Source organism: Panthera pardus, unplaced genomic scaffold (genome assembly GCF_024362965.1).
Source record: "Panthera pardus isolate Hobbes unplaced genomic scaffold, ASM2436296v1 HiC_scaffold_2, whole genome shotgun sequence".
In the NCBI taxonomy this organism is placed as follows: domain Eukaryota; kingdom Metazoa; phylum Chordata; class Mammalia; order Carnivora; family Felidae; genus Panthera; species Panthera pardus.
This window is the reverse complement of record NW_026526765.1, coordinates 99,129,606-99,156,116: the sequence shown is the minus strand read 5'-3', so window position 1 is coordinate 99,156,116 and position 26,511 is coordinate 99,129,606. Positions and strand designations below refer to the sequence as shown.

Genomic DNA, 26,511 nt, shown 5'->3' with positions numbered 1-26,511 from the left:
AAATAGGCCAGAAGTTTTTAAACTTTCACTTCACAATCATTCTATTTCCAGCTACCATTCCTCAAAATGTTTTACAGTTTGTATTGGGCTTAACATCCTTAAAGCTTTAGAAAATAAGATCCTATTAGCTCAAAATTCACTAGTTTCTCCATCAAATGCTTTTCCTCCCTCTTTGACATCTTCAAAACTTCCTTACAATCTTCCAATGAGTACAATGCCACAATTAAAATATTCCTGAAAAGAGAAACTCACTGCTAGCCTTCCTTTGGATATGAGTGACTTAGTAAAATCTGAAGTCAGTGTTTAAGATTTGCCAAATTCCTAAATCTGCCAAAGTATACCAATTATGATCTCGTCTCCCTCTTTCAAAGTTTAGAAATGCAGAAAAATGTCAAGCTTTTAATAGAGTTACAGAGAAATGGAATAAAATGATAATCTAGAAGGTGGAATTAAAGAATTTGAAAACTTACTATGAGATGCAGTATCTTGATACCTATACACAGAGGTGGTAGTTGACAGAAAATGTACAGTTAGCCAGTTCTACCATCAGCAATCTGACAGGCAGGTGGCAGAAAAGAGGGACGCACCAATTGTCAGATAATACATAGTCTGTGAACACAGAATTCCCAAAATGCGAAAAAGTGAGGGAAGCTAGATCTATAGGGTAAAGAAAATTACGAACTTCTTAAGAGAATGTGTTTAAGAGAATAAATTGAAGTCTAGAGGTGCCTGGGGGCTCCATCAAATTTTCAGCTCAGGTCATGATCTCGTGGTTTGCAAGTTCGAGCCCTGTATCAGGCTCTGTACTGACAGCGCAGAGCCTGGAGCCTGTTTCAGATTCTGTGTCTCCTTCTCTGCTCTTCCCCCGCAGACACACACTCTCTCTCTCTCTCTCTCTCAAAAATAAATAAACATTAAAAAAAATTTTTTTTAAATGTGGCAATACCCCCCCAAAAGAGAATAAATTGAAGTCTAAGCAATCGAGCTTATATATTGTGTCAACACACATACAACCCTCCCAACATATAATCAATAATTGTTTCATTCAAACACAATTGCAATTAACACAAGTGAGTTTATCTCACTCTCCCCAAAACCAAGCTGTGCCCCCACTGAGAATGCACGCAATAGAAGAAAGCCAACATCAGAAAGGAAAACATCAAGGAAAATGTAGGTGGACCTCATACTTTACCATGTCAACATTCATTGTTAAGGACAGAAAATATACCAAAAAGTAAAATGGCACTTATACCTGTCTTGGTTTGTCTTAGTTCTTTGGGATTCTATAACACAAAAACCATAAAGTGGGTAGCTTAAATAGAAATTTCTCACAGTTCTGGAGGCTACAAGTCCAGATCAGTGCCAGCATGGTGGGGTGTTTGTCAGGGCCCTCTTTCTGGTTTGCAGATGGTTGCCTTCCAGCTGTGTCCTCATGTGGAGAAGAAGGAGAGCTCTCTGGTCTCTTCATCTCCTCATAAGGATACCAATGTCATCATGTAGACTTCGGTGTCACGACCTCATCTAAACCCAATTATCTCCCAAAGGCCCTGCCCCACCTCTGATTACTATCACAATGAGAATTAAGGCTTCAACACATGAGGTTGGGGAGGACACAAACATTCAGCCCAAAGCATCCATTATCTGCCAAAATAACCTTATAGGAACAAGAGGCATAAATCCACAAAGAAAAAAAAAAAAAGAAAAGTTTTCAACAAAATTTAAAAGTAGAATGTGGTAACTGACAGCAGGCTTGAAAAAAACTGAAAATTAAACATCTACAAGAAAAAAGAAGGCAAAAGAATCAAGCCAGTTTGTATGCAATTATGGAAAAGCAAGGGAACTGGAAGCATCAGGTAGCCATAAAGGTAAAGGCAAGGGTGGAGCTGAAAACAAAACTGACCAAGAGTCATTAAAAGGTACAACTAGATTCCTGGAATCCCAAGCATTGGTGACTACTCACCTACCACTGTACAGTGTTAGAAGCCCCACCCTTAGCCCTCAGAGAGATGGTATCAGACAGGTGTAAGAAGTAGGGACAGTCTTACACAGCAGTGGGTGTGGGGTGTAGGGAAAGGGAAAAAAAAAAGCAAATCAGAAAGTATTTATACTAAAGATCTTTCCCCTACTTGACTCCCAGAAACCTAGCACTCACACTCTCTCCTTCCATCCTCTTCTGTCTATAGGAAGATTCTTCCATGAGAAAATTTAGTCCAAGAAAAAAGGCATATAGTAATGATATTTAAGGGTTTCACACCCAGGCACTTAATTGGTATGAAAGTTCTAAACCATGAAGATAAATAAAAATTTATCTTTCAAACCTGGGAGATATGCATCAGTAAAATGAGGGAGTAACAAAGAGAAGCAAGAAGTATTTGAGATCCATGAAAAGAAGAAGCAAAGGGACTTCCCAAGAAGACAATAAGGAAAATTCCAGAAGCAGCATTATAGAAAAGACCCAAAAGTCTAGAACAGTACCACAGGATACTTTAGAAGAGATTTCTCTGGTGTTGGCACAAGTAGAATGAAAGACTCTCTGAAAGGTTAAACTCAGTGGACAGAGTGTGAGAAGACATAGAAACAAACTCAAAGTCAACTAAAATTTTAGTGAACTTCATATTGCTTATTTATTTACTTGTTGATGGACAACTGCTTTCACTTCTTGGTTATTTTGAATAAATTTGTTGTGAAAATTCATATCTTTGTAGGGACATACATTTTCACTTCTCCTGACCTAGAGTGGAATGCCTGGCTTATAAAGTGACTATATATTTAAGGAACTGCCAAAAATTAGTTGTATCATTTTACATTCTCACCAGCAGCCTATCAAAGTCCAGTTACTCCTCATCCTTGCTTGGGTTTACTTCTGGCCTCTGTTCTGTTCCATTGACCTATATGTCTACTCTTGGGGCACCTGGCTGGCTTAGTCAGTACAGCATGCAACTCTTGATCTGGGGGTTGTAAGTTTGAGCCCCGCGCTGGGTGTAGAGATTACTTAAAAATAAAATCCTTAAAAAAAAAAAAAAAGAAGTCTATTCTTACTCCTAACACCAAATTATTGCTGCCCAATAATCAGTCTTGAAATCATGTAGTGTATGTCTTCAAACTCTACTCCCCTTTTAAAACCTATTTGGGCTAATCTAGGTAGTTTGCATTTCACATTGTATTTCCAAGAACATTTAGTACCAGGTTGCAGGAATTCCATAGATTTTTCTATAGATTAATATGGAAAGGTGTGACCTCTTAACAATACTGAGCCTTCTAATCCATGGGCATTTCTCCAGTTATTCATGTCTTCTTTAATTTCTCTCAATAATCTCACGTAGCCTGTATTATACATGTCCAATCCATAATGCAGGACTGATTCCTAAGTCTTGTTATGTTACTGTACATGGAATTGTTTTTAAAATTTCACTGCTTATGGTATATAATAGATCTCATAATTGTATATTAACTGTATATTCTATGATTTTGCAAAATTCACTTAGTACTTCCAACACCTATAACACCTATTTTACACCTAAAAATATCTACAAAACCTTGATGCTACTGCAAAGTTTTTCTTTCTGATCTTTATGCCCTTTTAGATCTTTTTTCTTGCCATACTGAAATGACTAGGATGACCAAATACAATGTTAAAACTGAAGTGATAAGGCCACATACATTCTTGCCCTGACCCTAATCTTAGGAGAAAAGCATAAAATATTTCACCATTGAGCATGATGTTAAACTATGTGTTTTTGTAGATGCGCTTCATTAGGCTGATATTCCTTTCTACTTCTAGTTCCCTAAGAATTTTTTTTTTCAATTTAAATGAATATTGGGATTTTGTCAAAACCTTTTTGATCTATTGAAATTTGTTACGAATTTTTGTCTTTAGTTTGTTAAAATGGTGAATTACATCAGGGAAATACAAATCAGGAAACAATGAGATACCACCTCAAACCTGTCAGAATGACTAAAATTAACAACTCAAGAAACAATAGATGTTGGCGAGGATAGGGAGAAAGGAGAACACTTTTGCACTGCTGGTGGGAATGAAAACTGATGCAGCTACTCTGGAAAAAAGTATGGAAGTTCCTCAAATAATTAAAAATAGGAGCACCTGGGAGGCTCAGTTGGTTAAGCATCCAACTGGATTTGGGCTCAGGACATGCTCTCATGGTTTGTGAGATCAAGCCCTGCACTGGGTTCCACAATGATGGCATACAGCCTGCTTGGGATTCTCTCTCCCCTCTCTCTATCCCTTTCCTGCTCATGTTTTCTCTCTCTCTGAAAAAACAAAACAAAAAAAATGTTTAAATAGAGCTACCCTATGACCCAGCATTTGCACTATCAGGTATTATCCGAAGGGGCACATGCACCCCAATGTTTATAGCAGTGCTATCAACAAAAGCCAAATTATGGAAAGAGCCCAAATGTCCACTGACTGATGAATGGATAAAGATGTGGTATAAAACCTTAGTTTGTGAGCATAATTTGTTCAGGAAACATGCTTGTAATCCAAAGCACTTGCATATCAAAGTGAATTTCCCCACAAGAAATAATGGAAACTCAGATGATTCGTTCTACAACCCCAAAATACCCATAAAAAATGATGACAATATTGTAATATGATACAAAATATAGAGAAAAATAGACAAATTAACCTGCACTTACCTTTGAAAACCTTCATGGCTGGTGTGAGGGAGACAAGAGAGAGGAGGACAACTTTCACTATCGCTAACAGAATCACTGCTATTTGTTGGCTCAATGGAATCTTTTTCTTCCTGGGGGTCATTGTATATGCTTGCACAGATGTTGACTACACTACAGTATTAATATACTCTCGTCAAATACCGTATTTAGAGTAATTGGCAATAAAGCAGCAGAGGAAAGGGTCTATATCTGCAGGCAGCCTGACTAAAATGAAGTAAAGCATTTCTAAGCTTAGTCTTGTATAGAAAAGCAAAGGACTGTCCACAGGTGCTTTGAAGTGACAAAAACTACACTAGTGCCATTTGTGGGCGTCTTCCAACGTACTGGAAAATCACTGATTTCTGTCAAACACCGTGGCCTGAGATGGAGTATCCAAGCATGGGAGACCATCACCCACAATTCAACAGCGAGAGAGAGAGAGAGAGAGAGAGAGAGACAGAGAGAGAGAGAGGGAGAGAGAGAGGGAGAGAGAGAGAAAGAAGAACCACTGGCTCATATGTGATCATGTGATGTCAGTCATGTACTACTTGTATTGCAAGACATTGTTCATTTATCAAGTTAAAATTTATTAAAAATGTTTGCCTCTCTTGTGGAACACTTGCAGAACAAGTTACTCACAATCCAAGGTTTTACTATACAACGGAATAAAAAAATGTAATCTTGCCATTTGCAACAACATGGGTGGAACTAGAATTTATTATGCTAAGCAAAACAAGACAGTCAGTGAAAGATAAATATTGTATGATTTCACTCATATGTAGAATTTAAGAAACAAAACAGATGAACACAGGGAAGGGAAGGAAAAGTAATATAAAAAGAGGCAAGCAAACCACAAGAGACTCTTAAATACAGAGAACAAACAGGGTTGCTGGAGGGGTATTAGGTGAGGGTGGGCTAAATGGGTGATGGGCATTAAGGAGGGCACTTGTTGGGATGAGCAGTGGGTGTTATATGTAAGTGATGAATCACTAGATTCTACTGAAACCATTATTACAGTATATGTTAACCAACTTGGCTTTAAATAAAATTAAAAAACTGGTGAATTATAATGATTGATTTGCTACATTAAATTAACCTCTAATTCCTAAGATAAAGTACATTTGTTTGTTCATTATATATAATCCACTTTTTTGTTTTTGTCCTGAGGGTGCAGGCAGTGCAACATGCCTGGAGGAACTGCAATACAAGGTCGATGTGTGGAGTGGATGGAAGAACCTCCTATTCCATCTCCCTGCTCCAAAAATCCATCTACTATATTGTCCGTGGATAGAGGATGTATCAAATATTAAACTGATAAGAATAGATACTACACATAATCTTAGCCAAAAGGCTGAGAAGTTATACATAATTCTTCTACTATTGATTTGCTAGTATTTTATAAAAGAATATGGTATCTATGTCTACCATAGAGCTCTAATATTCTTGTGATGTCTTCATCAGGTTTAGGTTTCACACCTACGCTGTGTAGGAAAGTGTAGGAAAGAGTTTGTATAAGATTGGAACTATTTCTTTGGATGTATTAAACAACATACCAGGGAAATCATGTGGACAGGTTTTCTTGGTAGGGAGATATTAAGTTCAGGTTTTTAGATCTGGCTTATTCAGATTTTCTGTATCTTAAAAGCATTAAAAGGGAAAAATAATCCTATAATTACCAACACATATTCACTTTTTCTGATGTTCTTCATTAGTTCCTAAAGACCTGTTTACCTCTGGTGTATTTCTCTCCAGCTTGAAAAAGTTCCCTTAGCATCTCTTGTAGCACAGGTCGTCTGCCCACAAGTTCTCTTAGTTTTCCTTTATCTAAAAATATCTTTATTTCACTTCCTTTTTGAAGAGTATCTTCACTGAATCCATTATAAGATGTCTTCTAGCCTCCATGATCTCTAAGGAGAAGTATACAGTAGTTTGAATGTCCCCATTTATGTGTCATTTTTCTATAGCTAAGTTCAGGATTTTTTATCTTTAGTTTTCAACAGTTTGACTATGATGTATCCGGTTTCAATTTGTCCTATTGTCGGTTGAGCTTCTCAAATATATAAATTTACATTCTTCACCAAATTTGGAAAGTTTTACTATAATTTCTTCAAATATTTTTTCACTTTCTTTTCTCTCTGAAGACTCCTAAAACCCATTTAATTCTGCTCATTTAAAATAAAACAAAACAAAACAAAATAAAAATTGGGTTAAGAATGACTACTTGGGGGTGCCTAAGTGGCTCAGTGAATTAAGCATTTGACTTTGGCTCAGGTCATGATCTCATGGCTTGTGAATTTAAGCCCCACATCAGGCTCTGTACTGATAGCTCGGAGCCTGGAGCCTGCTTTGGACTCGGTGTCTTCCCCTCTCTTTGTCCTTCCCCTGCCTCTCGAAAATGAATAAACATTAAAAAAAATGACTTCTTTTGATGTATATTCAAAATCCTAATTATTTTCTGTCATCTCTACTATAAATTCCAGACAGTGAATGGTTTTTATTTCAGATATCATTCTTCATGGTTCTAAAATTCCCATCGGTTCTATGTTTTCTTTTTCTCTGCTGAAATGGTCTACCTTTTCATTCATTACAAGCCTATTTTCTTTTACCTCACACAAACATACAACCTGCTTTAAAATCCCTATCAGATAATTCATCTTGCTCATCTTGAATTTGGCCTTGGTTCATGTCTTTTCCCTTGAGAATGTGCTGTAATTTCCTGGCTTTTTGTATCTTGAGTAATTTTGAGTTGACCCTGAAAACTGTGAATGTTAGGTTGTGAACCCTGGATTCTGTTTTACTCTGAAAAATTCTGTTTTTGTTTCAGCAGGCAATTAACATGCTCAGACCCAAATTGCTAATTCTGTCATGTGTTCAATGGGCAGCAGCTAGGGTCTCAGTTTAGAGTACTTTCAGTCTGGCCTGTGCACACACAAATGAAAGGTCAGGTACAAATTTGGACCGAGTTTTACATTTGGGGTTCCCTTTCTCTGGCTCTTTTTTTCTGGATTATCTCCTCACTAACTACATTCCTTCTCTTGGTACCTACAGTTAAAAAAATGGCAAATGTTCTTGAAAGCAGCTTTAGCTCCCCCACATCTCTCCCATGGTGGCAGTGACTCAGATCACATTTTAAGACTACTTTCTATCTGTCTCCCACATACATTGTTTAGGAGTCAACTAGAGACTTGGGTAGACTTTTTACACAACTTTGAGTTGCCCTTCTCTGGTTTCTCCTCTGTGGTTCCCTACTCATTTTCCATCAGCCCTGGTTGTACCACAACCTTTGTCAGGTTCTGTTGGTCAGGAAGGTGCCTGGCTGGTTTTTCTATTTAGTTTTAGCCACCTAGTACCACCACAATCGAGATTTCACCCTTATTCTACTCATTGCCAAATATCCTGTCCAATGCTCACTGAGGTTAAAGACAAAATTATCTAAGCTGAGCATCTAATTTTTTTTACAAACAAATGCAAAATATTAAAATATCTTTGTTCAGCCAGAAAATAAATAAAGCCTACCAGATTCAAATAAAATACATCAAACATTGCTCTAAATTACAAGTAAGAGAAACTGATGCTTGCTCACTGAAGAAGTTTCTTTTGAAAGTATCAGGCAGCTCATATTGCTAAGAAATATAAATAAACGAGGTCAGAAAATGGAAAGGAGCCAGGGGAGACTAGGTAAGAGAGAGAACTCTGAGATTGCACCCCACGGTGTCAACTGTACAGACAGGCCGCTTCCTCTTCTGGACCCTGGAAGCCACTACTGGCACTGCTGCTCCTAGAAACTGGATGCTGCAGTTGCCAATATTATCATAAGAAAACCTTTCTGTCATTGCTTCTCTTTAAGATCCTGCTTCACAATCAAGGTAGGGCTGGGGGAGACAAGGGGCAGTAGAGGTGGGGGAGGGTATGTATCAGCAGCCTGATTACCTAGGCCTAATTCACATGTAATATGTATAATATGTAATAACATAATATACATAATATATAACATATAAAACATATAATGTACATAATAATTCATTAATAATGTATAATGCATAATATACATAACAATAACATATTATATGTAATAATATATAACATAATATGTATAATCATGTAACAAGGGGAGTTGATGGGCTGGAGGGATGCTAGGGTGAGAGGGGAAAATGAGACTCTGGTTTTTGCAGATTCATTGAGAAGACCTATTCAGACTCATAGCAGGGAATTCTTTAAAAGCTCATTTGATAATGAGCTTGCCACTTCTTATTAACCATATCGGCTCTCTTAAATCCACCCTTCTATATTATTTTATGCTACTGGGACTGGGATACGGCAAAATACATTTCCCCTCTATTAGTCTTCTTTGTTGGTTCAGTATGGGCACCATTCTAGCCAGAGACTGGAAGCCAGGAGGAAGGCAGAAAAAGCCTGTGTTTTTTGTTACATACCGTTTCCATCAACATTTGTCTAGCAAAGGTCCTTAGTCCTGGAAATGGTAATCAGTTCCGGGCTCCAGCCTCTTTTAGAACTCCCTGAACTAGCTGGCCACCTCAGATGTACCAGCATCAACTGTGCAAGGGCCACTTACTAGATACGTGAAGTGGAGCTCTACAGCATTCCCCTTCAAACTACGAAGATATTAATACCAACTACACTGGGTATAATCCTTCTTCTAGATGTCACAGTGCATTTCCTCTAAGCTTCTGAGATAGCAGATGAACAGTGTTCCCATCTCCAGATGCCTGAGTCTCAGCTTCTGAAAGTACTAACCAGGCAGTCCTTTCAACTCAGAGGTTTAAGCCTCAGTCCCAAAAGGCTCCTGGGATACTGGTACCAGCACCAGTGGCCAAACCTTTCTCTTCATAAGTCCAACTCCCAACTCGGCAGGGCTCTCCCTCCAACTTCTAAGTTCAGATAACCCCAACCTCGTCCCTTCGTTCCTCTGACCCAAGGAATAAAAGCTGGTTCCTGCAGTTACTACCTATGCACTACCCACAAAGTGTTTCTTTTGTTTACTTCTAAACACTTTCTGCTGAAAAATCTCCAGCGATTTCTGATTCCATGAGTGGACATCTGAATGATACAATAGCAGTCCAAAAATGGCAAATGTTCATTTCCTAACGGAGTAGAAGATATCCATTCAAAAACAGTATTTCCAAAGTCTGGAAAGTGAACAACTTAATATGTGGGAAGATACAAAGAGGTTACAAAAGCACACATAAAATGTGAGCCCAAACATACTGTTCAGGCATGTGTGATTACATACATATGTGATTAAACATATGTGATTAGAGACTGTGTACAAGAGTCCCTAATAGGTACACCAGTATAATTCAGGCCCTAGGACAGTGACTGACATTGAACAAATATTTATATACTGAACGCGGAGACCAAAATTCAGAAAACTAAGGTCCACACAAAATCATGCACATAATTGTTCATGAGACCTTTATTAGTAACAGCCCCTCAATTGCAAGCAAACCAAATGTCCTTTGATTAGTTCATGTTACACAAACTATGGTACATATACTACTTAGCAATAAAAGGAACATATTATTGACATATTCAATAGCCTGGTGCATCTTACTCATACTGAGGAAAAAAGCCAATCTCACAAGGTAATATACTGTGTGATTCCATTTATATAAAATTTTCAAAAGGATAAAAGTACAGAACTGACGAAAAGATGAGTGGTTGTAGGGGTTAGGAATGAGAGAGAAGGCTGGAAGGAGAGAAGAGAGAGACAGAAGAGCCTATAAATGGGTAGAATGAGGGATCTTTGTGGTGATGAAACAGTTCTCTATTTTTACTGTAATGGTGGTTACAAGAATCTTTGCAAGTGATAAAACTGCATACAACTACATACACATGTGCATGCATGCACACAGACATACACACAAATGAGTACACGTAAACCTGGTAAAATGTGAATACGGTCTGTGGGTTGTACCAATATCAACTTCTGGGTTTTGAACTGTACTACAGCTATGTAAGATCTTACGATGCAGGGAAACTGGATGAAGGATAAATAAAACCTCTGGTTCCATTCTGCAAGTTTCTGTATAAGTACAATTATTTCAAATTTAAAGTTTTTTTAAAGTGAAAAGAAAAAGATATTCAACAAAATGTTCAAAGTGAACCACATAAGATTATCATCACTTGTACAGGCCAATGACAGAGGCATTAAAGCAGGCCAGCTGGCTATATTCAGAATCTAACATAGATGGTATGATCTTGGGAAAGTCCCCAGTGTAAGGAATGAAAATAGTGCTATGTAAATGTAGAAACTATCAATGAACATAGGTATCAAGGAAAATATCATATGATTTACAGGGAGGAATAAATGCTATGGTAAGCAGACATTTCCATTTTCTGGTAAATGCATTCCTTGTAAGAATTCCACCCAGAAAAATCATGATAATCTGAAAGTTTAAGCAGAGAATCAAAATGAGGAGAATCAAGTTGGAAGATTTTTAGTGGCGAATAATGAACCAAGCTTAATTCAATGTTTTTTCCAACTTTCTTTTTAAGTCATAGAACCCTCGTCCACCTCCCCACCCTTCAAATCTTAACCATAACATTTACATATAAAAAAAAGCAGACAGATATCTGTGCCTCTAGTGAGATATACCCTGAGAAGGACACCACATCATTTTAGTGTATTTTGCCAAGGATGCATAACCTGAATCAAATCACAAAGAAACATCAAGTCCTAAATGAAAAACATTCTAGAAAATAACTTGCCCAGAGTCTTCAAAAATATGTTACACTAGACAAAGAAAGGCTAAGGAGCTAATTGGTCTAGATTAAAAGAAACTAAAAGAAACATGACAACTAAATGCAATACACGCTGTAGACTGGATTTTGTACTGAAGGGAAAAAATATGCTACAAAGGATACTGCTGAACAATGGACAAAACTGGAATACAGACTTTAAATTAGAAAAAAAGATATTACTACATGAAATGTCCTGAATTTGCCAGCTATATTATGGTTATACCTGCAAAGAGAATATCTTTGCTCTTGGAAATTATACACTGAAGTATTAAGAGGAAAAGAAGTGTGATATATGAAACCTACTCTCAAATGACTCAGGGAAAGATATAAGGCATGTGTACATGTGTCTAGAGAACAAGATAAAAGAAACATTAAAATATTGGTGAATCTAAGTGTCCACAAGAGTTATCACATTAGTCTTACAATTTTTTTTTTTTTTAACGTTTATTTATTTTTGAGACAGAGAGAGACAGAGCATGAACGGGGGAGGGGCAGAGAGAGAGGGAGACACAGAATTGGAAGCAGGCTCCAGGCTCTGAGCCATCAGCCCAGAGCCCGACGCGGGGCTCGAACTCACGGACCGTGAGATCGTGACCTGAGCTGAAGTCGGACGCTTAACCGACTGAGCCACCCAGGCGCCCCTAGTCTTACAATTTTTTATATAAAATTATTTCAAAGTAAAAAGTTAAAAATGATACAAAAGTCTCTTTCCTTACAACCTTTCTCTTTCTATCCCACTGTTAACCAAGAGCCACACATTTGACAAATGTTTAGCAAATATCATCTAACATTTTACAAAACCACTAACATTAAAATCAAAAATTAAACATACTGGGTTGGCGGGGGAGGGAATTCTGAAGAAACAGTCAATGATATGAGGATCAAAAGATAAATTTGCACACATACCACTTGACACATGTACATTCACGTGTCCACAAACACACACAATTTATAACTTCAGACAGGTCCTCTTTCCCTAACCTCCAAACTCTTACTTAATTGCCTCTTTTGTGTCTTCTCCTGACTATTTAAGAGGAATCTCAACACATCAAAACCTGGTCATGTGATTTGCTTCACCAAACTCTAGGCTTCTACATTTCCATAAATGGTAACCAACAGTTGCTTAGACCTGAAATCATCCGACTCATTTCACTGAATCATATAAGGCATTCATCAGCAAATCTGCAAACCTTGTCAGCTGGACCTCCAAAATAAATCTGGAATCCATTCACTTCTAATAAACAATACTAGCTGGATCCAAACCACTGCTATATCTCACCTGGATTATGTGTATAATTTCTTAGGGCTGCCTAATTCTGGTTTCCTGCTTCCATCCTCCTCCTACAAACTATTCATAACAAAGCAGCCAAAAGTGATCTTGTTACAAGGATCAAATCACTCCACTGCTCAGACTTCCATAACTTCCCTTTTCATTTCGCATACAAAGTTGAAGTCCTCACAAGGACCCACAAGGCTCTATAGAATCAGGAGCATACCTCTCTGCCTTCTTTTCCTACTACTTTCCCCTTGTCTACAGACCATCCAGGCCTCCAGTCACACAGGACTCCTTACAGTTCCTTCAACTAGCCATGGAGGAACTTGACAACTGCTGCTTCCTACCATGTCACCTCTTACCACATTCATTTTCCTCTTTGAGATTTCTACTCAAATACCTCATTTCACCTATTATAAAATTCCCTGCCACACATACAAATTTTGTCTCTGAAATAAGGATGTCTTACAAATGGTATCAACTTAAAATGGCAATGTGACATATAAAATAACAGTGCATCTTAAATTTGGTGGCATCAGACTCATTAAAATACAGTAATATTTTGCCAGAAGAACCTTCCCAGACTCATCCTACAATAAAAAATGCTAAAATAATTAAAGCCACTTAATAAAAATGTTACTTCAAGAGAGCAGAACCTAACAAAAGATTCTTAGACAAGGTCAGTTTGAATAATCTCACTGCCCTCAAATGCGTGATGTCTTTTCCAAGACTGTATTTTCCCTTTGTAACTTGCAAATCTTAAAGAAAATATATAGGTAAGCAAACTGTAAGTATTAAGTATTCATTTCAATTTTTTTCATTTAACACACTGATTTGATATATCTCAATTTTGGGAATTTCTGAACAAACAAAATCCTGCTTTCAAAATTTACCCTGAAATAAAGGCTGGACCATGATGCAGGCAGCCCCCAATTTCTTAATTTTTAATATGCTTTGACATTGAAACCTGTGCTGTCCAATATAGTAGTCATTAGTCATGTATGGCTAGTCTGAACTAAAATGAGCTGTAAGTGTATAATACACACTGGATTTTGAAGACTTGGTAAAAAACAAAATGTAAAATATCTTAGTAATAATTTCTTATGACTGTATATTAGGATGACAATATTTTGGATATATTAAGTTAAATAAAATATAATTAATCAATCTCACTTGTTTTTCCTTTTTTGATGTGGCTACTAGAAAATTTTCTATTACTTATATGGCTTGTATATGTAACTAACATATTTTTATTGGACAACCATGATTTAAACCTTTCATGTTTATTTATTTATCCATGTAACCCAACCAACCAATGAAATATTTATGAACATCTATGATTTACCAAGTACTATTCAAGGCACTGGGGATACAATGCCGAGGATAAACAGGCATGGTTCTTAACTTTGCAGAACTCACGTTAACCAAATCAATCACACAAGAAATGTAAAACTTCAACTGTAAAAGCCATAAATAAGAACGGTACATTATGTTGAGAAAGCCTATATTACAAGTAATCTAATCAGGGGCACCTGGGTGGCTCAGTCAGTTGAGCATCCGACTTCGGCTCAGGTCATGATCTTGTGGTTTGTGGGTTCCAGCCCCGCGTCGGGGCTCTGTGCTGACAGCTCAGAGCCTGCAGCCTGCTTCAGATTCTGTGTCTCCCCTCTCTCTGCCTCTCCCATGCTCATGCTCTGTCTCTCTCTGTCTCTCAATAATAAATAAATATTAAAAAAAATTAAAAAAAAAAAGTAATCTAATCAGGTAGGCCAAGGTTTCCAAGAAAGTAATGGAATGGACAAAGGAAGAAAGAAAGAACATTCCAGACAGCAAGAAAAGCACATATAAATACTTATGGGCAGGAAAGAGCAGGCTTAGATAAGACACTAAAAGCGTAGCATGACTGGAGGGAGTCTGGTAAGAAATGAAGTTTAAGAAAAAGGTAGACCATGCAAAACCTCAAAATCCAAGATAGCCTGAAGCCCAGCAGAGAAAGGATAGTGTAATGCATTTTCTTTTCTTCCCTGGGCCTGAAATACTTCATTTCACTTTAGAAATTTAGATACTGGGGCGCCTGGGTGGCTCAGTCGGTTAAGCGTCCAACTTTGGCTCAGGTCATTATCTCGCGGTCAGGCTCTGTGCTGACAGCACAGAGCCTGGAGCCTGCTTCAAGTTTTGTGTCTTCCTCTCTCTCTGCCCTTCCCCTGCTTACACACTGCCTCTCTCTCTCTCAAAAATAAACATTAAAAAAAATTAGAAATTTAGGTATTAATTCTTTCATCTTAAATTACTTGAAGACATCAACAGACTCAAAACAAAATTCTAATGCTACAAAAATGTTCTGTGCAGCCCTGTGTAATGCAAAGTTTCATGCACTCCTATGCAAATCTGATGAAACTTTCAAAATCCTGAGAACATGTTTTCAAAGTATGAAGCAAAATACATATAATTCTAAAGGAAACCAATTACATAACAAAAAAATTTAAGTTAAGGTATACTAATATACATACGTGTTATTGTTTTAGTTTTTATTAATATTTAATAAATATTAATGTCTGAAAGAGAGACAGCGTGTGAGCAGGGGAGGGGCAGAGAGAGAGGAGACAAAGAATCCAAAGAAGGATCCAGGCTCTGAGCTGTCAGCACAGAGCCTGATGCAGGGCTTGAACTCATGAACTGCAAGATCTGACCTGAGCTGAAGTCAGGCAGTTAAATGACTGAGCCACCCAGGCGCCCTGTATGTGTTATTTTATTTTAACAAATTACTATCTAGTAGCAGTATGCCAATAATGCCATGGGACAGTATTTATAATTTCTGTTGGTGAAAAAGTCACAAATACTGATAATGTACTGTACTGTAATTTTTGACTACATTAATAAAGAAAATGCTAAATTTCAGCTAAAAGTTAGTAAAAATAAAGTTGTAATCTTTTCCCATGATGTTTGAAAATCGCTTGTAGATTTGGTGTAATGGAATTTTACTGGTAATGGTTTGCCATTAAAAAGAGGATCACCCACCTGTCCCAAGAATCATAAAAAGCAAACTTCTACATCTAAGCACATTTTCTATTATGTTAAAACTGTACTATTTTAGACTAAAAGGAAGAAGTGTTAGAAAGCAAATTAATATAAGTAAATATCTTCTTTATGCTGTGCTCTAAAATATAATTTGGCTCAAATACCTTTATTTAGCTTCAATTATCTGATTTAATAATTCTGAATAATTTCTGGTGACTTCTGAAAATCAAACCCAGATCAGAAATATAAACACTGGGGTGCATAGGTGACTCAGTGGGCTAACATTCAACTCCTGATTTTTGGCTAGGTCATGATCTCATGGTTCATGGGATCAAGCCCTGCATCGGGCTCTGTGCTGACAGTGCGAAGCCTGCTTGGAATTCTCTCTCTCTCTCTCTCTCTCTCTCTCTCTCTCTCTTTCTCTCTCTCTCTCTCTCTGAATAAATAAAAACCTAAAAAATATATATATAAAGATTTGCTATAGGTCAATTGACAGGTTTTCACACAGGTACTGTGCTAGGAACTGGGAAAAACCACCCAGTAAGGAACTTTTATTCAAATAATTTGATAGTAGAACCATGAAGATGCATTTACATAATGATAACATTACTGGAATGTTCCAAAACTTTGCCAGAAGTTATTTGATTGTAATAATTTTTTTGTTAAAAAAAATTTTTTTTTAGGGGCGCCTGGGTGGCTCAGTCGGTTAAGCGGCCGACTTCAGCTCAGGTCACGATCTTGCGGTCCATGAGTTCAAGCCCCGAGTCGGGCTCTGTGCTGACAGCTCAGAGCCTGGAGCCTGTTTCAGATTCTGTGTCTCCCTCTCTCTGACCCTCCCCCGTTCATGCTCTGTCTCTCTCTGTCTCAAAAATAAATAAATGTTAAAAAAAAAATTAAAAAAAAAAAATTTTTTTTTAATCTTTATTTTTGAGAGTGAGACAGACAGACAGAGTGTGAGCTGGGGAGGGGTAGAGAGAGAGGGAGACACAGAATCTGAAGCAGTTCCCAGCTCTGAGCTGTCAGCACAGAGCCCAAGGTGGGGCTCAAACTCACAAACCATGAAATCACGACCTGAGCTGAAGTCACACACCTAACTGACTGAGACACCAAGGCGCCCCTGATTATAATTACTTTATGATCAAGGCATATCTTAATGACCTTAACTTGGCTTCTAAAACTAATTCTTTCCAAGCCTTCTAAGTATCAAAAACAATTCAGTAATTTGAAAATATTCATGTCTTTCAAAAAAATTTCACTTTTACATAAAACTTACAAATATAACTGGAATCTGTTTCAACAAGCCTTCTAGATGCACAATGACGTTTGGGAACCAATGGGCTAATAGAAATCCTTGTACTATGAAATAGAAGTGGTCAATTGCCATTCTTCTTGAAATAAAAATCGAAGGCACAAACCAAGAGAAAAGCACGTATATGAAAAGGCTAAATATATGTTAATATTTAGTTAGGTTATAAGGAGATTATTATGATGACTAAAGGAGGTAACACGTAAAACACCTAGCATAATGCTTAGCACGTAACAGTTGCTTAGTCCATGTTTTATTTTGTTTTTAAGTCTATATATTTATTTTGAGACAGAGAGAGAATGGGGAAGGGGCAGAGAGAGGTGGGGAGAGAAATCCTAAGCAGGCTCTGGAGCTTCACTACTGGATAATCCAGTGCAGAACCTGACGCGGGGGCTTGATCTCATGAACTGCGAGATCATGACCTGAGCTGAAATCGAGTCACACGCTTAACTGACTGAACCACCCAGGCGCACCAGAGTCCATGTTTTCTTTTTACAAAATCTTACAGTTAAGTAAAAAAGATGAGCAATGGTTTGTTGAAAAGTTGTGGCTTAGGTTGGGCCCAGAGAAAAAACAGGCTTTTGATAGTGGAGGAGGGAAAAAGACATTTTAGATCATGGAAAATTCAATGAACAATGCTAGCAGAAAATGTCAAGATGCCATTTGGACCAGCAGTCAGATTGACATATGGTAGATGTTCATCTGTTCAACTCATAACTAGTCCGTTTCTGAGACAATTACCTGACTTAACAATTTACCAAAGTCTGAACCTTTCACATCCATTGTCCATTCAGATTGCTAGCACCAATAGCACAACTAATAGGAATTCTTCTGCCTTTATGTATAATGACTCCATTCAATTAAATGTCAGATCAAGGGGCACCTAGGTGGCTCAGTTGGTTGGGCGGCCGACTACGGCTCAGGTCATGATCTCGCCGTCCATGAATTCGAGCCCCGCGTCAGGCTCTGTGCTGACAGCTCAGAGCCTGGAGCCTGTTTCGGATTCTGTGTCTCCCTCTCTCTGACCCCACCCCCCCCATTCATGCTCTGTCTCTCTCTATCTCAAAAATAAATAAACGTTAAAAAAAAATTTTTTTTAAATAAAAAAAAAATGTCAGATCAAATATCAAAGTCCAGAGAACAAGCTGTTAAGAGAAATGAGATATCCATTCTTTACTTGAGCACAGCTATTTTTTAAGTGTGGCTCTCAAACTTCCGTATATATCAGAATCATTGAGACAGAATACCAAACCTCATAGCCAGAGTTCCTGATTCATTAGATCGGAGGTTGGGCCTGGGAATCTGCACTTCTGTCAAGTTCACAGTTGGCTTTGATGCTACTGGCCTGGAGATCATACTCTGAGAACAATGTTCTGTGTCCTATCTTCCTTTTTATTTAATACTTCCTTGTTTTCATGGAGCACATTTTCCAAAAGAAAGCTTTGTAGTAGTATGTATATTTGTAAGTTTACTTTTTATTATGAGAATTTCCAAACCTATGCAAAAATAAAGAATAGGATAATAAACCCCACACACCACTATTCAGCTTTAACAATTAACATTTCTGGCCATTCTTATTTCATCTATACCCTCCACCAATTCAAGCCTTTCCAGATGGGTTATTTTGAAGTAAATTCTAAACTTATCATTTCATCTGTAGATATGTGAGCATGTATCTCTAAAATAAGACATTTTAAATGCTGCAACAAGTAAATGTTTTGAGACATTTCAAAATGTTTTTATCTGCCCTTTTGGCATTTGTTTAATAGTCTGGCTGGATAAAGAGTTCAGTGTTGAAAATAATTCTTCAGAAGAATGAAGGCATGGCACATTGCATTCTAGCTATCAGTGTTGTTTTTGAGAAGTCCACAGTAATTTTGAATCCTTATCCTTTGTTGTGACCTGTTTTTCCCCTCTGGAAGCATCCACGATCTTCGTTCTTCCCAGTGATCTGACTCACTACAATGACATGTCCTTAATAATGGGTCCTTTTTCATCTATTATGCTGGCCTTTCAATGTGTAAACTCACGTCCTTTGACCCGTTCAATGTGTAAACTCACGTCCAAGTAAATTTACTTCTATGGATTTTTCTTGTATTCTTTTATTTATTTATTTTTATTTTTTTAATGTTTATTTATTTTTGAGAGAGAAAGAGAGACAGAAAGAGAGACAGAGCATGAGCGGGGGAGGGGCAGAGAGAATGGGAGACACAGAATCGGAAGCAGGCTCCTGGCTCCGAGCTGTCAGCACAGAGCCCGACGCGTGACTCGAACTCACGAACTGTGAGATCATGATCTGAGCCAAAGTCGGACACTCAAATGACTGAGCCACCCAGGCGCCCCTCTTGTATTCTTTTATTGATGTTTCCTTTCTTCTCTGTTCTCTCTTCCTGAAGTTTCTACTCTTCAAATGTTAAAGTCTTGGATCATTCCTTCAATTTTATCTTTTCTCCTATTCGCTATCTTTATCTTCTCGATTTTCTGGGAAATGTTTATAATTCTATCTTCTAACCCTTCTGATTTTTTTAAATCACTGCTACCATATTTATAATTTACAATAGGTCTGTTTTATTCTTTTTCTTTTTTATAGTGTACATTTTTGTTTCATGATTCCAAATGCTCTCATCTCTGAGAATACAGAGAAAACAAACTTTCTTCTTTATTTTTGTGGAATATTAGAATAGTTTGTTGGCTAGTCTTGTATTTACTCTCTTGATCTCTTTCATACTGGAAACTTCATATGCCTGGTGATCTTAACCGTTCATTTTTAAGAGTTGGGGATCTATAAAGCTGACTGGAATCTGTAAAGTTATGCATGGTTAGTTTATCAAAGATGAGCTTCACTGCTGGATAATCCAGTTAGGCTACTTTGTTGGGGAAGTTCTGATGTTATCTTTAGGTCTTTCCTCTTGGGCTGGTCAGATTCTCTAGGAGTCCCCAGCAATTTACTGCCCTCAATGAGAATATCTGTCACCTAGTGTATGGGTAGCCAAGTGGGGAATGGGGTAAAGTTAAGGTCTCAGCACCCACTTTGCACATTTCCCTTAATCACCTCTATTTAGTATCATTCCTTGATTTCAATAGTTTCTATTGCCTATTTCCCCACTCTTCAGCCTAGAGAGCACTATTTTTTTCTCTCTATAGAATAAACCTCTCCTCTTTGTCAGGTTGGTACAGGGATAAGTCAATCACCCAACCGCACAGTTGGGAGAGAAAAATCTGGGGATACGAGTGTTTCTTAAACTGATAATCAATGTATCCTCTGTATTTTTTTTTTTTAATCAAATTCCACCTCCGAATTCTTGTTTCAAGAGGTATCTGGTACTGCTAAAGTATTACATTATTGTGAATGTAAATCTAGTTCCTAGCTTTTTCAAATGATAACTTAGGATTTGGATTTCTAGGATCTACTAATTTACTGTGCAGTCCATCAGTTTTTCAGCTTCTAAAAGGCTCTCTTCTATTGTCTCCTCTCCTGTTCTCCCTTTTCAGGTTAAATATTTTTTAATTCATTTACTATGGGCAAGGAGATAAAGTGGAGGTGATGAATTTCCTAATTTTTAATTTTTTTTAATGTTTTATTTATTTTTGAGTCAGAGAGAGACAGAACATGAGCAGAGGAGGGGCAGAGAGAGAGGGAGACACAGAATCCGAAGCAGGCTCCAGGCTCTGAGCGTCAGCACAGAGCCTGACGCGGGGCTCGAACTCACGAACCGTGAGATCATGACCTGAGCCGAAGTTGGACACCCAACCAACTGAGCCACCCAGGAGGCCCTGAATTTCCTAATTTTTAAAAAGCCAAATGCAACTCCTTGACATCTTTCATAACAGGAGAAAACTTCACTTCATGAAACTGGGTTTATGTGTAAGTTTCAGAAATCATTACCCAACCCTGTCCCTTGCTCTCAATACATTATCATTTCAGAGACCACCTTAATTTCTGGATGAGCTTCAATTCATCACAGTCTCTTGGGTCTCTTGGTTCCTTACGATCAATTTGTAAGTGACTTTTTCTTTTTTAAGTGATCAAGTATATTTTTAAAAGAAATAATTTTTGGATAATATATATTCTGTAATGTGGTGACCAAGAGAACATCTCATTCTTTATCAGCCATGGTCTTCTTCCTTCAGTGAAGAAACAACAAAAGTCAAGCCTACACAGTACTCACTCCAAAGAAGCAGCTCAACGGCAGTACCAGTGAATTCACTACATGATGAGGTGTAAGCAGGTAATTTGAAAACTAAAGCTTTCTCAATTAAAAAAAAAAAATTTTTTTTTAATGTTTATTTATTTTTGAGACAGAGAGAGACAGAGCATGAATGGGGGAGGGGCAGAGAGAGAGGGAGACACAGAATCCGAAGCAGGCTCCAGGCTCTGAGCCATCAGCCCAGAGCCCGACGCGGGGCTCGAACTCACGAACCGTGAGATCGTGACCTGAGCTGAAGTCGGACGCTCAACTGACTGAGCCACCCAGGCACCCCTAAAGTTTTCTCAATTTAATTAAGCAACAGTGCGCCCCTGTACACCCAAACTAAAAAATAAAAATTAAAAAAAAAATGAGAAATATCACCTCTGTACAAATAATGTATTTAATATCTAATAATAGGGCCAGCATCTTTGTAAATTATACTGGGAAATAGATAGCCTTCAAGGGCTCCTAAGGAATCAGAGCAAAAAGTCAGCAAAATAGGGGCGCCTGGGTGGCTCAGTTGGTTAAGTGTCCGACTTCGGCTCAGGTCATGATCTCATGGTTTGTGAGTTTGAGTCCCATACCAGGCTCTGTGCTGACGGTGCAGAGCCTGGAACCCATTCGAGTTCTGTGTCTCCCTCTTTCTCTGCCCCTCTCCTGTTCACTCTCAGTCTCTCTCTCAAATATAAATAAACATTAAAAAAAAAAGTCAGCAAAATATACATTCAAATATGATTATTTTAGAAATAGAGCAAGAGGGAGAGCAGGGGAGAAGGGCAGAGGGAGACAGAGACAATCTTGAGCAGGCTCTACACTCAGCACAGAGCTCAATGTGGGGCTCAATCCCACGATCCTGGGATCGTGACCTGAGATGAAATCAAGAGCTGGACGCTTGGGGCACCTGGGTGGCTCACTCAGTTAAGCATCTGATTTTGGCTCAGGTCACAATCTCGTGGTTTATGAGTTTGAGCCCCACATTGGGTTCTGTGCTGACAGCTCAGAGTCTGGAACCTATTTCAGATTCTGTGTCTCCCTCTCTCTCTGCCCATTGCCTGGTCGCATTCTGCCTCTCTCTCTAAAAAGTAAACAATAAACATCAAAAAAATATATAAGAATTGGATGCTGAAGTGACTGAGCCACCCAGGCATCCTACATTTAAATATATTTTAAATGTGATTTATTTTCTGATGATAGTGACAAAAATCAGTCTGTTAGGCTAGGAGAAGATATTTGCCAAGTACATGTCTGAAAAAAAAAAACCCTATGTCTGATAAAAGTTATGGTATCTGGTAAACTTAAAGAACTTTCAAAACTTAGTATTAAGAAGACAAACAGAGGGCACCTGGGTAGTTCAGTCAGTTAATTGTCTCATTCTTGATTTCAGCTCAGGTCATGATTTCATGGTTCATGAGTTTGAGTCCCACGTGGGGGTCTGCACTGATAGTGTGGAGCCTGCTTGGGATTCTCTCTCTCTCCCTTTCTTTCTGCCCCTCCCCCACTCATTCTCTCTCTCCCTCTCTAAATAAATAAATAAACAAGTAATTGAAAAGGAGACAAACAGAAACAAAAGACTGAATGTACATACCACCAAAGAGATACAAGTAACAAGCAGATGAAAAGATGTAAAACATCAGTTATTATGAAAATGCAAGTTGAAACCACAATGAGGTATCACTACATAGCTACTAGAATGGTTAAAATAAAAAAACAAAAAGTAAAAAATAAGTGCCAGCAAAAATGTTCAGCAACTGGAATTCACATGCATTCTCGGAAGGAATATAAACTGGTACTGCCACTTTGAAAAACAGTTTGGCAGTTTCTTTTAGAATTAAACATACACTTACCATATGACCCAGCAATCCCATTCTCAGTTTTCTACCCAAGAGAAATAAAAGCAAATATTTACACAAACAGCTGCATAGTGAATAGTGAATATTTACAGCAGCCTGCTTATAGCAGTCCAAATCTGGATACAAACACATATCCCTCAGTGGTGAATGGATAATTAACTGTGTGCATCTACATAGTGGAATAGTACTCAATAATACAAAGGAACAAGTTAGAGATACATGCAACAGCATGGATGACTCTCAATAGCATTATGGTAAAAAAAACAAACACCAAAAGCTTTATACTTACTGTATGATCCCATTTATATAATATTCTGGGAAAGGCCAAACTACAAGAGCAGTGATTTCCAGAGGGTGGGGATGGGGAGTCTATGGACTACAAAGGGGTAGGAGAGAACTTTCTGAGGTGATGGAAACTGTCTATATCCTGATTGTAATAGTGATTACATGACTGTATACATTGATGAAAGCTATAACTGTATACGTAAAAGGGGTGAATTTTACTGGATGTAAATTATACCTCAATAAATCTGAGTTTTAAGAAGGCATGACATGACTTAAAAAAACAATAATAAATAGAACAAGGGGAAAAAAGTCTATCAGGAACATGCAGAAAGCATATAAAAACTTAACGTGTTTATATATACGTATTATAGAAAGACAGAAAGGAAGAGACAGAGAAAGAAAGAGCCAGTAGGTGGAAGAAAAGTGGTCATAGGAAATGCATGAGAATATGTTGAAATAGGAGGTGAAACATATCTTGACTCAAATAAGTCACCTGCATCTTTTTCTCCCTTAATAAAGGCTTTGCCAGATTCTCCTTTTCCTTTTTTTTTTTTTTTTTTAAACTGCAGACTTTCTTTTAAATATAAGTATCTCACAAAGTAAACTTAAAGAAATCTGGGTGCCTTCTTTATGCCAAGACTGGACAAGCACCTTTATGTTATTTTGTTTAATACACATAATCATCCCATAGTTAGATCTTATCCCCCTTCATCTTTAATCAGGTAAGGAAGGTCAAACTCAGAGCAATTCAGTAACCTACCCAAAGGTAACTTTGGTGGTAAGAAGAGCCAAATGTAAACCCTGGTGTGACTTCAGAGACCATGAACGGTATGTTAAGCACTTTGGAAATTAAGATATAATGCTAAATAGGCACCTGGGTGGCTCAGTTGGCTAAGCGTCTGACTTTGGCTCAGGTCATGATCTCGCAGTTTGTGAATTCAAGCCCCATGTCAGGCTCTGTGCTGCCAGGTCGGAGCCTGGAGCCTGCTTTATCTGTCTCTCTCTCTCTCTCTCTCTCTCTCTGCCCCTCCCCAGCTTGCGCTCTCTCTCAAAAATAAAATAAACATTAAAAATAAAAAGATATAATGGTAAATAAAAATACTAAATAAAAACTGGTGTATGTGAAGCTTAAAAGACCTTCAGGAAAATTAGGAAAACAAGCCCCTTGCTGTTTTAAGCACGGAAATCTAGAAAATTTTGTATATTTCTTGCTTTATGGAAACTTCAAGGCTAAAATACAGACTATATTTATTATAGAAATTTAAGAGAAGGCATTAATACTAAGTCACAAATTTAAAGAGCTACTTTTTCAATATTTAACAGGCATGTTCCTGCAAGTCTTACACAAAATAAAATGCATCACATATACGTTTTTTCCTATGTCATGACATGGGATACAATAACACCAGATGGGAATCAGGAGACTTGTGTTACAGTCTTAATTCAGATTATTTTGTATTATGGGTTGAATTGTGTGCTTGATATGTATGCTGAGGCCTGCGTACCTTAGAAACTAACTTTACTTAGAAACAGGGTAGCAGAGATGTAATTAGTTAGGATGATGTCACACTGGAGTAGACTAGGCCCCTAATTCATTATGACTGGTGTCCTTATAAAAAGGGGAAATTTGGACATGAATAAGCCCACAGAGAGAACACTATGTGAACATAAAAGCAAACATGGGAGAATTGCATCTACAAGAAACAGAATGCCAGATAGCCAACAAACAAGCAAAAGCAACAGAAGGAACCCACCCTGATAACACCTTGATCCAACTTCTAGTCTCCAGAACTGTCAAACAATAAATCTGTTGTTTAAGCCACACAGTTTGTGGTACTCTGTTATGGTAACCCTAGCAAACAAATTACATTCTGTAATTACATAATTCTGAGCAAATTATTTTGACATTTTGGGGCCTACATTTCAATAGATATACTTTTTTATATTTTTCTTACAAAAACCTTTTACCAAACATTTTAAATATTTCCTATTATATTTGAATTATTTGAGTTACATTATAGGAGTTACACTCGTTATCTAAAGATAGAAGATAGTATTTCCAAATGAACTGAATAGCTTATTATTATCTTATATTATTATCTTATATCTTATTATTATCTTAATAATCTAAGATTCTAATTTCTTTTAGAAATTCAGACGTGAGTGTTCTTAGAATGAGAATTATCAACTAATATTTTATCCCGTGCTTATACTTGCGTACACCCTCCTCTTTCCACCAGTTCAATGTAGCAAAATTACACAGTTGATAAAAGGCCAACTTCTTAATTTCTCACTAATCTGGAGTTCCTTGTACAATGAATGATTGTTTATGGCACTACTCATCTTTGGTGATATCTAATTTGCTGAACATTATTCTGTATCATAATTTCTTATTTTAAAATTTTTAGGGAGTCTGGGTGGCTCAGTCAGTTAAGCGTCCGACTCTTGATGCTGGCTCAGGTTGCGATCTTGCTGTCATGAGATCGAGGCCCGTACTGGGCTCTGCGTGGAGCATGGAGCCTGCTTGGGATTCTCTTTCTCCCTCTCTCTCTGCCCCTCCTCCACTGGTACATGCATATTCTCTTTCTCTCTCTCAAAATAAGTAAACATTAAAAAAAAAACTTTTTAGATCTAATTACTCTTTAACACTTAAAATTTTTTGTTTAGTTTTATAGTTTTCTTCAATTTTGAACACTTCCTTCCCTTGCTTTTACATCTCTATTGGCTTCTTTAATTCTGCCAGAATCTTTCAACTTTCTTCCAACCCTACGTACCTAAGAACTATTTGGCTTTAATTTTTAAAAATCTAACCATAAACATTTTCACTATCTTTCAGTTTTCCTTCTGAAAATATTAAACCATAAAATTGGTGGATAAACTTACGTATAACCAACCTCTAAGAGTAATAGGAATTTCATTCATTTGGTAATTAAAGAAGTTCTACAAAGTTTCAGGTACACAAAGGCAAATACCTAAGGTGAGACCTGGGACTACAGACCCTAGGCAAACCAATTCTAAAGACATTACTATTTCCGTTATACCAAATATCTCTACCTACCTAATTCCCAAAATATCTTATCTCAGTAAATACAAACAAACCACTTCTTTTATCTTCATGAAAGGATCATGAATTGTTGGTTGACAAACTATTAG

General features: G+C 37.5%; 1 protein-coding gene and 1 non-coding gene across 4 annotated transcripts in view; both read right to left on the bottom strand.

Moving 5' to 3' along the window:
- The window catches only part of CERT1 (ceramide transporter 1), a 105,414-nt gene that overhangs the window by 68,313 nt on the left and 10,590 nt on the right, over nt 1–26,511 (bottom strand). The gene's annotated exons all lie outside the window — the stretch shown is intronic.
- On the bottom strand, nt 5,847–6,037 carry LOC128778488 (U2 spliceosomal RNA). The gene has a single exon (XR_008424074.1). It is a non-coding gene; the product is annotated as a U2 spliceosomal RNA (small nuclear RNA).